The sequence below is a fragment of the Protobothrops mucrosquamatus genome, unplaced genomic scaffold (assembly GCF_001527695.2).
Source record: "Protobothrops mucrosquamatus isolate PMUCROS unplaced genomic scaffold, P.Mucros_1.0 scaffold_286, whole genome shotgun sequence".
Lineage (NCBI taxonomy): Eukaryota > Metazoa > Chordata > Lepidosauria > Squamata > Viperidae > Protobothrops > Protobothrops mucrosquamatus.
In genome coordinates this window covers 1-12500 of record NW_015386362.1, presented here as the reverse complement: position 1 = coordinate 12500, position 12500 = coordinate 1, and positions in this window count along the sequence as shown.

Below are 12500 nucleotides of genomic sequence, written 5' to 3'. Positions count from 1 at the left end.
CCACGGTGCTTTGCTGTGCTGGTGAGCACAGAAACCCAGGGGACCATGAGCAATATGTCCCATTTATTTTGGAGAAAAAGCTTTTTTCCAGTTAGTTATTTCCATACTATAAAAGAAAGACAGTGGCAAAGTTGTAGCTTCAGTGCTCCCTCTGAGGGTGAAGACTGCTCTCTTCTGTAATTTTTCCAAGGACCAATTATTGATTTCAACAGTTATTTGGCCGTAACCGACATTTTGGAAAATGCTGGTTGCATCACAGCTCCCCGATTAACATCACAATTCCCTCAAAACCGTCCAAGCGTTGCTTGTTAATGTCCTCCCTATTGAACTGACAATTCCCTATCCAGGAGAGGAAAGACTGTTTAAACAAAATTAGAGCCTGCCCAGCTTGGACAGAACAAAGAAAGCAGCTTAGTCGAAAATGGGAAGTTTTATTTTATGGCCAAAGCAGCAGCCAAGAAATGGGAGGACAGGGAGCACCTAACAATGAAGTCTGAACAAGCACATTCACAAACTGCTGAACTGTAGCTTACTGTGAAGTCTAAATAAAGTCTCTGCCTTAACCCAAAGGGGCTTGCTCAAGAGACAGCTGGACATTGTTTTTTCCTTGGAGACATTTCGCTTCTCATCCAAGGAGCGTCATCAGTTCTGACTAAAATTCAGGGGTAGTCAACCTTGGCTCTTTTATGACTCGTGGACTTCAACTCCCAGAATTCCTGAGCCAGCTAAGCCAAGGTTGACTACCCCTGGACTAAATGATGGAGAATGACTCACCACCCCACCTCATTCCCCACCATCCAGTCGGAGCCGAAGAAGCTTCTTGGATGAGAAGCGAAACGTCTTCAAGGAAAAACAAAAAAAAAAGTCCAGTTGCCTCTTGAAAAAGCACCTTTGGAACACCAGGGCTTGGATGACTGAGAATCTCCAGCGATTTCTCTGTCTTGAGACTGTTGTGAAGCTCATAGAGTCATAGAGCTGGGAAGGATCATCTTCTGGGTGCAATTCAAGGGGCTGCTTATTGCCTTTAAAGCCCTACGTGGCATGGGGCCACTAGATTATTTGTGGGACTGCCTCTCCGTAAGTCGAGCATCTGCCCAGCTTAGCAGGGCAGACAGAGTGGACATTGTTCCAGATCTCTTCCTTGTGCATCCTCAGAAGTGTGTCTTCTCCACTGCACCCCTGCCCTGCAGAACATCATCTCCCTCCCCCCCCAAGATTGAAAAGTTCTCCCTTTAGCCTTCAAGAAAGCATTTAATATCTGCTTGCTTCCCCAAATGATGGGATAGGGCAGTGATGACGAACCTTTTAGAGACCGAGTGCCCAAAAACTGGCCCCACCCCTGCTCCACCCCCACCCTGTCCCCTGCCCTGCCTGCCCGCAGGGCCACTCACCACCTCCAGGGCCCGCCGCAGATCGCCCAGGCAGCCCAGCAGCACCAATGGCGGCCACGCCCTCTGCCCGTGCCCCACAGCATCAACTGTGCATGATGGGGCGTGAGGCAGAGTCTTGTCCATGCTGCCTGGCTGCCATGTCCTTGGCTGCTCTGCTCCACATGGGCCATGCTCGGGGGCGGCTCTCCTCCAGGGGGGCTGCTGGTGAGGAGGGGGTCACGGGGGGAGGTGAGGCTGGGGCAACAGCACATGTGCCCACAGAGAGGGCTCCAAGTGCCACCTATGGCACGCGTGCCATAGGTTCGCCAACACTGGGATAGGCTGAGGTCAGAGTGAAGGTTCAAGCAGAAAACCGTGGTAATTCTGGCTGAACCACAGATTCAACTGGAAAACTGGGAACATCCTCGACCAAGCTAAATCCCAAAATGTTAGGCAATTCCTCCAAGTTTGACAGTCAGGCAAGTCAGCCACCAATAGGCACACAGAAATGAAACATCCTTGCACACCATCCCAAAGAGACAACAAAAAGCTAAGAAGAAAACAAAAAGACGAGGATGTGTCTCCTTCAGTCAACATCCAGATAAGCGAGGGTTACCACCAGATAAACAATTAGGCAGAAAACAATACGCCAATCAAGGAACGACCGAGGAGAAAAGCATACCCTCCGCAATACTATCTATATACAGGACAATCCACTGTATATAGATAGAGAGCGAAACCCACAGTCCCTTGCACTGAGCATGTTAGCTAATTGGGTAATGAAATGTCTGCAAGCAAACAAGCAAGCTCAGAGATCACCGAGGACTCTACGATAAACAAACAAAATTAGCTGCTCAAGACATTTTAAAGGCATGATCATAAGGCCACTGTTGAAAGACCTCTGATGAACTCACAATTATACTACTGGCCTTTTCTATTGGCTATCGGCTCATTCAATCAGGGCACCTAGGCAGAATTTACTGCTTTGCAGCTTGCTTGTCCCACCCTCTAAGACAACAGGGAATTAATCTGCCCCTTCTTCCGTGCATCAACGCTTCAGATCAATAATCTTTCCCTCCTGTTTCCCTTTGATGCAAACACCGTTAGTGCTAAGATGCTCTCATAATTAGCAGAAGGAATTATTACGTGCAACCAGAAAATGACTCTGGTGTGCATAGCTCCACCGTCCTAATTTTTCTTTTCTTTTCTTTTTTTTCTTTTTAACCCACACTGCTGAAAGCAGCTCCAGCCTTCTGTTTCAGCAGCAATATTATTGAAAAAGAAAAAAAAAAAGCCTTTTCATTTCCTAGGATGGTTGCTTTTGAATTATTTGTATTTAAATTTCCTGGCTTGGAGAAATAGAGGCATTCGCCAAACTCTCTTTGTGTATCAGAAGAAGAGTTATAAATATTTGATCATGCTAATTGGCATCGAGACAGAAGGAAGCTGAGCCATGTTGCATAAAAAGGGTGTGTTGGGCTTGTGCTGTTTTGCAACAGTTTACTTTGTGTTAATCATGTTTGAATGTTTTGCTCAATGTGTTCAGTTTAAAAAAAAAGGACACCCAATTGTTTTGATTAAAGGTGAGCCAAAACTAAATCAAGAGATGGGTCTCCGGGAAGTCGGGCAACTTTAGGCAACTTTTTAGTGGCCAGAGAGCAAATTTGAGACTGTTTGTTTTTTTGAGTTGTCCAAGGATTACAGTTCAGTGTAGTGGTTAAGACACAAGCCGAGAAACTTGGGAGATGGTGTTATTGCTCATCCATTTATTGGTCAACTAACTATCAGCACTACATTGATGCAAGGTAAGACCTAATAGAATTCAAAAGAGATTGGATTTAGGCTATTTGTGGAAACATAATGATTCCAGACTGATTCCTCTTTTGACTCTGCCTCCTTCTTCTCCTACATGTACTCCACAATTGCTGTGTTTCCTGCAGGAAGCTGCCACCGATTTATGATCATCATGGTTGGGGGGAACTCAGAAAAGGGGAGGCTATAGGGTAGGATAGAGTTCTGGGGCCCAAGGTTGTTTGCCCCAGATAGTGGAGATGGGGAAATAGCACATCCTGCTCCATTTTGCCTGTGTGCATGTGCCAGAATGGGGATGCAAGTGTGTGTGGCACTAGATCTGCCATTAGTCCCACAGATTATGGGATTGATACTTCTCCCTTCAGATTGAATCTCACACTGCTCAACTGGGCTGGATAGCATAGGATATTGCATTATTCTACTTTCTACCTAAATTTTTGGGCTGCAACTCCCTGGGATATAGGTGAGGAAGGAAGGAAGACTTACAGGCTGAAGGGGAAAAAAATGCTGGATCATTGGCTCAAGTAAATGTAAATTCACAAATCACCCTTGTTTTTTAAAAAAGAAAAAAAAGAAAAAGAAAAACAGGCTTAACTGATCTGTAGAATATTGTGAAGGAATGCATTGTCTGAATTTGCAAGGTGCTGATGGGGGTCCCAGCCCGCCTAAAATTGCTCCCCCCTTGGTTCACAGCCTGTGTTTCTATATCTGTTTACCTGGGGACCTTCTAGTCTCAGTGAAAGTGCATAGGGAATCTTGCAGATGCAGCCTTTTTGGGAAGACGTGCTTGTTCTTGGATCTGACCTTGCAGATCTTCCCTGGAGAGTGCCGAGAAGCTTATGCTGCTGAGCTGGGCCATCCTACTTTGAAGCCAAAGCAGACTTTTCTAGATTCTTATCCGCTTTCTCCCCCTCTCCTTTATCCAAATCCCTTTCTTTGAAGGATTGCTTTGTATTGTCCTCTTCAAAATCCTCGGCTCCTTCCTCTAACTCGGGCGGAATCCGGCAAACTCACAGCAGGGATCAATTTTAGTCTCTCCCATCCCTGTCTCTTAGTACCAGCTGTTTCGGTTTGGACACTTAGGAGACAGGCATTCAGGTATTTATCAAGGCAGGTGCCTGCTTTCTCCGGGTGGCTGTTTGTCAGCTTGCTGGAGAAGAGGTTGATGACACTAAGCAACATCAGATTCCCTTGCAAATCCCTTCCTGTTTAGAAGATGCTGAGAAATGCTTCTGCCTTTTTTTTTCCTCCATCCCCGTTTCTTAGCTGAACTGGCTTTGCAATAAGATGCAGAGAGCATGGAAGGAAATCAAACTCATTTGTCAACGGGTACCTTCCCCACAGAGCGGGCAGCACTGTGCCTTCTTTGTGTGGGTCTTTGGGGACTGCTCAAAGGGTAGTGGTTTGTTGGTTGGTTTGTTTTTGTTTTTAAAAAAACAAAATAAAACAGGATATTTCCTGCATGCTGTTTCCTGCATCAGGGATCTGTTTGCTAAAAGGACAGGAACTAGGTAGCACCTGGGTGGTTTGGCACAGTGGAATTAGGGAGAGATCCAGCTTGAGAAGAGAAGGGAAATGGTTTAGGTTGCGGATCATTCTCGCTCTCCATCATAACTGCTTGTCTCACATCTTTGCCTCGTTTGGATATGAAAAGGCTAAGATTGAATAATTATATGTCTTTCTGAGACAAACAAGCACATTAGTACCGCACAGATGCGCTGTTGCTACTTAGGCTTTTGTTCAGTTTTCCGGATGTAAGACATTTTGCTTGGGAATGTGATGGTGCAGATCACGTTTAATCTTCTTTATTATGATGGTTGGTCATACAGTCCGCCAGATGTTGAGACTGGAACTGACATTTTGGTTGGTCATACAGTCCTCCAGATGTTTAGACTGGCATTGATATCAGGCCCCGCCTAAAGATTGGGAATAGGCAAACGTTGCTTAATAACATTAAAGGTCTTGTTGCAGGATGCAATCTGTGATGTTATTCAGCTGCATTCCATCTCCTGGGGGGGAAGGGCAGTGTGGCAAGACAGTGCAAAGCATCCCCCCTCCCAACAGAATGGCAGGCCCCCCAAAAATGATGACGAAAGCATGTGTATGATAGAAAGAGAAGTAATACATTTCTTTGGGGGTCTGACAATTGCAAGCTTAATCTCTGTACAAGAATCCGACCAGCTAACAGTCAAGGGAAATGAGCGGGAGATAAGAAAGGCATTCAAGGTGGGCTGGACTTAGATCTCTTGTAGGTGTGCAGGGACTTGTGGCTTATGACGCGTTTGACCCCTCCCTCTGGCTCAGTCTGGTCATCTCCTAGGCTTCCCGTGGTTCAATTCACTCACTAGGGAAATCATCAAGAGTAATTCACCTGCTTTGGATGTTGAGGAAGCAGCCATTGTCATATCACTGATGTATTAGACCTCACCAGTTTCCTGAAAGTCCATTAGTGTTCTAATATATGTGTGGTCAACCTTGTGTTGCAGGCTAAATTTCCTTTCTCTGTGTGTGTGTGTGTGTGGGGGGTGTTATACAGTCCTCCAGTCTGCCCAGGTTCCCAAACTGTACAATCTTGGCCTTTCTAAAATTGTTGTGTTTTTTAAAAATCTCCCCTTCCCCCCCCAACCAGGTTTCTAAACCTTCATTGCGAAGAACTCTCTGGAGTGACCCCACTTTCTCATAAGGTTCTGCAAATTTTATTCCCATCTACTCCAGGGGTTCCACTGAATCGCCAACGAGGTTCTATTGATTTTTGAACCAAGCAAACAACCCACAACAATGAAAAAAGTTTTAAAATGCAGCACGGCCCCTGGCAGAATAAAAAAAATACATATTCCTTGTGTAGCATGTCACAAAAAATATGACTTTTAGCTGGGTTTTTTTCCTCCCAAGGGCTGAATATAAGAGATATGGACTCTCTATACATTGTCAAGGAAAGGTCATGTTGGAAAAGAATACTGTCTAGTCCAAACTTTGTGTTGCCTGAGAAATAATTCCCTGGATGCTTCATAATTTATTATTAGAAAAATGAAACCGATCTGCTTACCGACTATAAATCAGTTTTATGTACATGGAAGTTTGGGGTGTTATTGTGGTTTGTAATTTGGTCATAGTACAAATTCTCAGTCCCACAGAGGTCAATGATGCAGTTGTTTGCAGCTTTCGGGTGATTTAGGAGCTCTACCCAGCTCTTCATCTACCGTGCGATGATTTTTTTCCCCCACAACTACAAAGCTTGCTTCACCCAGAGCTCATCTGCAGAGCTGCCTCTCCCCTCCTCCTTTTAGAGTATACCCTCTTCATCTCTGTAACTTCCAAATTGGTGGCTCCAATACTGTTGGAGAAAGGAGCGTTTATCTTGGAGTCCCCGCGGGAAAAGATTTGGAACTGAGAGCGAAACGAGCGAGGCATAAAAAGGATGACTTGGGCAGCTTATCTGTTTATCTGCAGGGGAACAAAAAGGTGGAGGGATGAAAAATGTGAAGGATACAGTAGATATTCATTCCGAAAAGCAATGTATTGATCAGCTGGTTTGTTAAGAACAGGGTGTCAACTCTACAACGGACTTGGCTGCAGCCATCTCGCTCGTTCTAGGTTGCCACAGGAATGGGAGGGGGGTATGGAGGGTTTCTGCTAGTCTTAACATTTCACTGTCTCGTGGGAACCAAGGTCGTTTCTGCCGGTTAGTGGGGTGAGTGTTTGGTTAGAAAGCCCTCCAAACTGTTCTATTGGGAAACGTACCTGATTGCATAGCAATGGGGTGGGAAGTTTAAGTTTGTAATAGTGTTTCCCAAGACTTTCTTCAGACTTGGTTTCACTTTTGACTGTGCCAATACTATGTAGCCAATAAACATGTTCTTTGAGGAAACCTCTAGCCTCGGAGTTCTGATTTGTTTGGTCTCGTCTATCGGAACTTTGACACAGGGCTTCTGAAGCAGGAGCTTGTAAGGCACCTCAGCGACATAGGAAATCTGTACATTAGCCATTTTTGCAAGTTGTAAACTTGCAACAAGGGATATAGGGAAACATTAAACACGTAGCTTCCCGTGCAAGGCAAGGCTCCTTTGTGGAGCATATGTGGCAGAGTTGTCTCTTACTAGCGCTCATCAACAATTGTGACAGTTAAAACAATTAATCAATGGAATGACTTGCTTCCAGAAGTTGTGAGTTTTCCAACCCCGGAGGTTTTTAAGGCGAGATTGGACCACCATTTGTCTGAAATGGTAGAAAGTCTCCTGCTTGAGCACGGGGTTGGACTAGAAGACCTCCCAGGTCCCTTCCAACTCTGTTATTCTGTGACTCAATATAAAGTGGCACTAACTCTTTATGTGATCTCCATACTTTATGTGATCTTGATACTCTCCCTCTGTTCTCTAAAGAGAAGTGAAACCAACCCTCTAGAGAACACCCTACAACTAAAATATCTGGATGGGCCTTCATTTTCTTCATTCCTTTTACAGAATAATAATAATAATAATAATAATAATAATAATAATAATAATAATAATAATAATAATAATAATAATAATAATAATAATAATAATAATAATAATAATAATAATAATAATAATAATAAAGTTGGAAGGGACCTTGGAGGTCATCTAGTCCAACCCCCTGCTCAGGCAGGAAACCCTATACCATTCCAGACAAATGGCTGTCCAGTCTCTTCTTTAAAACTTCCAGTGTTGGAGCATTCACCGCTTCTGGAGGCAGGTTGTTCCACTGGTTAATTGTTCTAACTGTCAGGAACTTTCTCCTTGGTTCAAGGTTGCTTCTCTCCTTGATCAGTTTCCATCTGTTGCTTCTTGTCCTGCCTTCTGGCGCTTTGGAAAATAGCTTGACTCCCTCTTCTTTGGGGCAGCCCCTGAGATATTGGAACACTGCTATCATGTCCCCCCTCGCCCTTTTCTTCATTAAACTAGACATACCCAATTCCAGCAACCGTTCCTTATATGCTTTAGCCTCCAGTCCCCTAATCATCTTTGTTGCTCTTCTCTGTACTCTTTCTAGAGTCTCAACATCTTTTTTACATCGCGGTGACCAAAACTGGATGCAGGATTCCAAGTGTGGCCTTACCAAGGCCTTGTAAAGTGGTATAATTGAGAGTGAACTGGATCTCAGTCAACTGATCATTATGAAGTATTGAGTATTATCTAGCAAAAACCTGGCCACTGGCCAACCCAAAGGAAGTGAGAATTTTTGAACAGAACGGGTGATTTGGAAAGAAGATAGACTGGAGTGGGAGGAAGGCTTCCAAAGCTGTTTTAAGAGACATTCATAAAAGAAACACAGGCAAACAATAAAAAAAAACGGGGAAGTGACAGGAAATGAAGATTTAGATGTTAAATATTTCAGGCCTAATCTCTGTAGGCAGGGTAGCTGAATCAGCCCACAAAGACGCAACATAAAATAAAGCTCCTGGGAACTAAGACAGTTTTGTATATTTTATTCGTTGAGTTTTTGAGAAAAGAAGTGATTGTGGTTCATAAGGACAAATGTTTTTGTGCTTCCTGCATTTGTCATTGAATCGTTGTTGGTTTTTTTTGGGGGGGGGGTTGTGTTACCAGAGTGTATTTTTTTGGAAAATAAATTAGTGCCAAATAAGAAGAAAGGAGGAGGGAAGTAAAGATTTCTAGCCAGGATTAAGAGAAAAAAAATCCAGTCGAGATAAATATTATCATCTATCGTTATCTGCACTAGAATTAACTGAATTCTTACAATATGGTAAATAAATAAACAATAGATCAGTACATTAAAAACAAGACCTTATACACAAGATTAACCATTCCAAGCTTAGTTTGTTGTGCAAATTTTGCAGCTTTTGGCATATAACTTTGCACAGCCCGGCATATCTTTGTGTTCTGCAACATTTTGATTCTGATGAATTTTAATTTTTTTTCTTTCCAGTTCTTAAGAACACCCCCAAATAATTCCATGATGGGTTTGCTTGCCTCCCTCCCCCCGAATTATTTTCACAGAGAGAACTGTCCTGTTGAGTTGCAAACCAATTTAATTTCATAAAGGTGGAAATAATAATAAAAAGGAATGAAATGGGATAGGTTTGCTTAAAGTAATGACGTGAGGTTAAAGGACTCGGGAATCATAGCTGCCAGCTGTATACCTATTTATGTTATTTGATGGGAGTGTTGATTATACAATAGTGCTGAGCTATAAAATCTTCCCTATGTATGCCTTTGTCTAACAAAGAATGAATAAAACCAAACATTTACCAGGTGGTAAATTACCAATGCTTTGCATAATCCAATCAGTTGCATTGTACATATGTTTCATGTAAGTATTTTGGAAAAGGATGTTCATGTTTTTATTTTTTATTTATACCCTTGCTTTCTCATTAGGAACTCCAAGCAGCCAGCAAGGGAAATCATAAATGCAGCCATTCGCATTTTTAAGAACAAAACCCACTAATTTAAAAAGAAAAAAAAAAATAAACAGCAGAGGAGGAAAAAATAGCAGCAGACAGGGGGGCCAAAATATTGAAAATATTCAAATCAGCTGTGGCTTCATCAGCATCACACATCTGTTTAGTGGCTGTGCACTGGTGAATTGGCTACACTGTACCTGTTTCCACCCCCCCTTAATTAATTGCCTGCAATTTATGTTTTAAGTTAAGGGTGACAAGGGGCACTTTAAATAACCGCTGAGCTTTGTGCTAAATTTCCTACGTTGGAAGTCTATTTAGGATAGCAAAATTCTTGCCTGCGCTGGTTAATTTTTTTTCTTTCTTTCTGTTCTTTTTATCCTTTTAGAGCCCCCCCCCCTAGTTTGTATTAGTTTTAACCAGGACTTTTTTTCTCATAGAACGCCCAGAACAGAGTTCCGGCACCTTTTTTTGGATGGAACCTTGTAGGGTGGGCAAGGCAAGTTGTATGACGTGTGTGAGTTCCGGCACCTTTTTTTTTTTAGAAAAAAAGCACTGGTTTTAACTGTTATAATTCTTAATAAAAACACTGTAAAAGTAGGAGTCCTCTTGGAGGAAATGTTTGCTTTGCTTATTTTTGATATAGTCTCAAAAGTCTACAAATCCAGAAAGTTTTTTTTCAACTGGTTCTACATAGAGAGATTTAAGCAGTATGCATATAAAAACTCCTCTTTTTCTTGTAGCTTAACTGATGGAAATTTAGTTTTTTTCCCCTCTTTATCATACAGTCTAAATATTTGTGTCCTCCTTCAATCAGGGTACTGTAGGAGAAGGAGTGGCAGAAGCGGGGGCTGGAGTTAAAAGAGGGACCTGCCTAGAATCCCTATGTAGTTGCAAGCGGACTAAATCCACACACACGCCCTTGAATTCCATGAACCCTGATCTAACTCAAAGCCAATGCTAAACCTTAGTTGAGACGATTTCTGTGCATGGGCTGTTTAGCAATTAATCTAGTTAAATTAGCCCTTCATGTGTGGACCTGGTCATTTGGACCTGACAAGTGTCAACATACATGAGAAATGTTTTTCTCTGTTCTGTTCTCCCTTTTTATTTTCCAGTGATTTAATGTTCTCCAGCCAGCTTCACTTCCCAAATTACAAATGTTCCAGGTTTGGTCACCTTATTTAGCTGGGAGTCGGAAATCTACACAACAGAATAGTTCCTGTATTAAGGAAGAGTGCTGGAGGGCAGTTGTGAAGCCTGAATGAGTGAACACTCCGGACGTGTTACAGAGTGAAGCAGGCAACTTAAATATTCCTGACTTCCCCAAGTATTAGCTAAATCAGTGAAATATTGTTTGGGTTTTTCTGGAGGCAGTCAAAGCACCAGGGTCCTTTCGTCTAAATTTGGAAGGTCAAAGGAGCACTGTCATTGCTAGATGCCCTCAACCACAATGTTTTTAGAAGAGGGGATAAGATGGATAAGATCAATTTTGTCCTCAGCTGAACTCTAGAGAACTCAATATGTACTGGCACTTTCCGTAAAAATAAAAAAAGGAAGGATAAAATTTAAAGAAAAAAACGCACACACACCAAAAGCCTCACTGGTTACAAGCATTCTCTGTGGCTCAACCAATTTACTGGTGTAGTAAAACAAGAACTGCTTCACAATGAATTCATCCTTAATAGTAAGAAAGAAGACCAGATTGCATTAACTCCCCATTTCAAGTTTAAGGTTGTTTCAAGACCATTTGACTAAGTTCATTAAGTTGTTTGCTAAAACTTTTAAATTAACTTCTAAATTGTTCACTAAATTTTCCAGAGGTCTGATATGGAAGAAAATCTCGCCGGGGTTTAATGGGGATTAACCCTAAATTGGTGTCTCTGGGTATCTCTGGCTAGTACTTCTAAGAGTTGCTTCCAAGAAAAGTAACCATCAATCATATGTCGATGAGATGATTGTTAACCTGGCTGGAATATAATTAATTTCTACTGAAGCTCAGTCCCTTAAAACAGGGGTCGTCATCCTTGGCAATTTTAAGACTTGTGGACCTCAACTCCCAGAATTCCTCAGCTAGCTTTGCTGGCAATATTTCATAAAGGTTTTTTTTTTTAGAGAGTTCCTGTGATGAGGTTTATCAAATTGTCCTGATTCTCATCCTGGTTTTTTTTTTATCCCCACCCAGCCTATCAACAGACCTTGGCCTTCTGAATGTATTATGGTTGAGCTGACACATTAGTTTCCTTGGGAAAATGTATCTGGGGAAGGGATAATTGGCAGTTTGACATTATTGCTTTGTTTTCCTTGGGAAGATGTATTTGGGCTTTTCTGAGTTTGACCTCCATCCCAATGCTTCTCCAATGAGAGGGGCTGTCTTCTGGCCCATCCCCTTCTTTTTAAGAGGATGGACTCCTGAAGCAGTTTGTCTCCGGATGACCTGACATTCCGAGTCTCCCGATATGGTAATATGAATTTATTACAAAATTATTTGAAAGCATGTCAAATTATTCACACCTGCAAATCGCTGCGCCCCCCCCCCCAAGGCCATTGGGTTCTCAGCACAAAATGCTGCAAAGTGATTTTGATGTAGAAGAGCTGATTTTCCAAGCCTAGAACTTTTCTCATGTACAACTTCCATCTATTCTGTACAGGTTTTCATCTTTTAAACAAAGACTTTGGAGATCTGCCCCCAAACCAATCTAAATAGAAACAAAAGGGATGTTTTAGTCATTTAGAAACATGGTGCACACTTCTGATTGTCAAAATTGAGCTTGGAGGACACCTACCTCTTTTAACCTGACAGGGGTAGCCAAAAATAGAATAGGAGATACCGATTTTCTCTTCCAGCAAAAATGAATAAAGCAAGGTCCAGTGGAGTCCATACCAAATTATATAATTTTCAATGCGACACAGAGGGGAAGTCGTTAAGTCCTTGACTT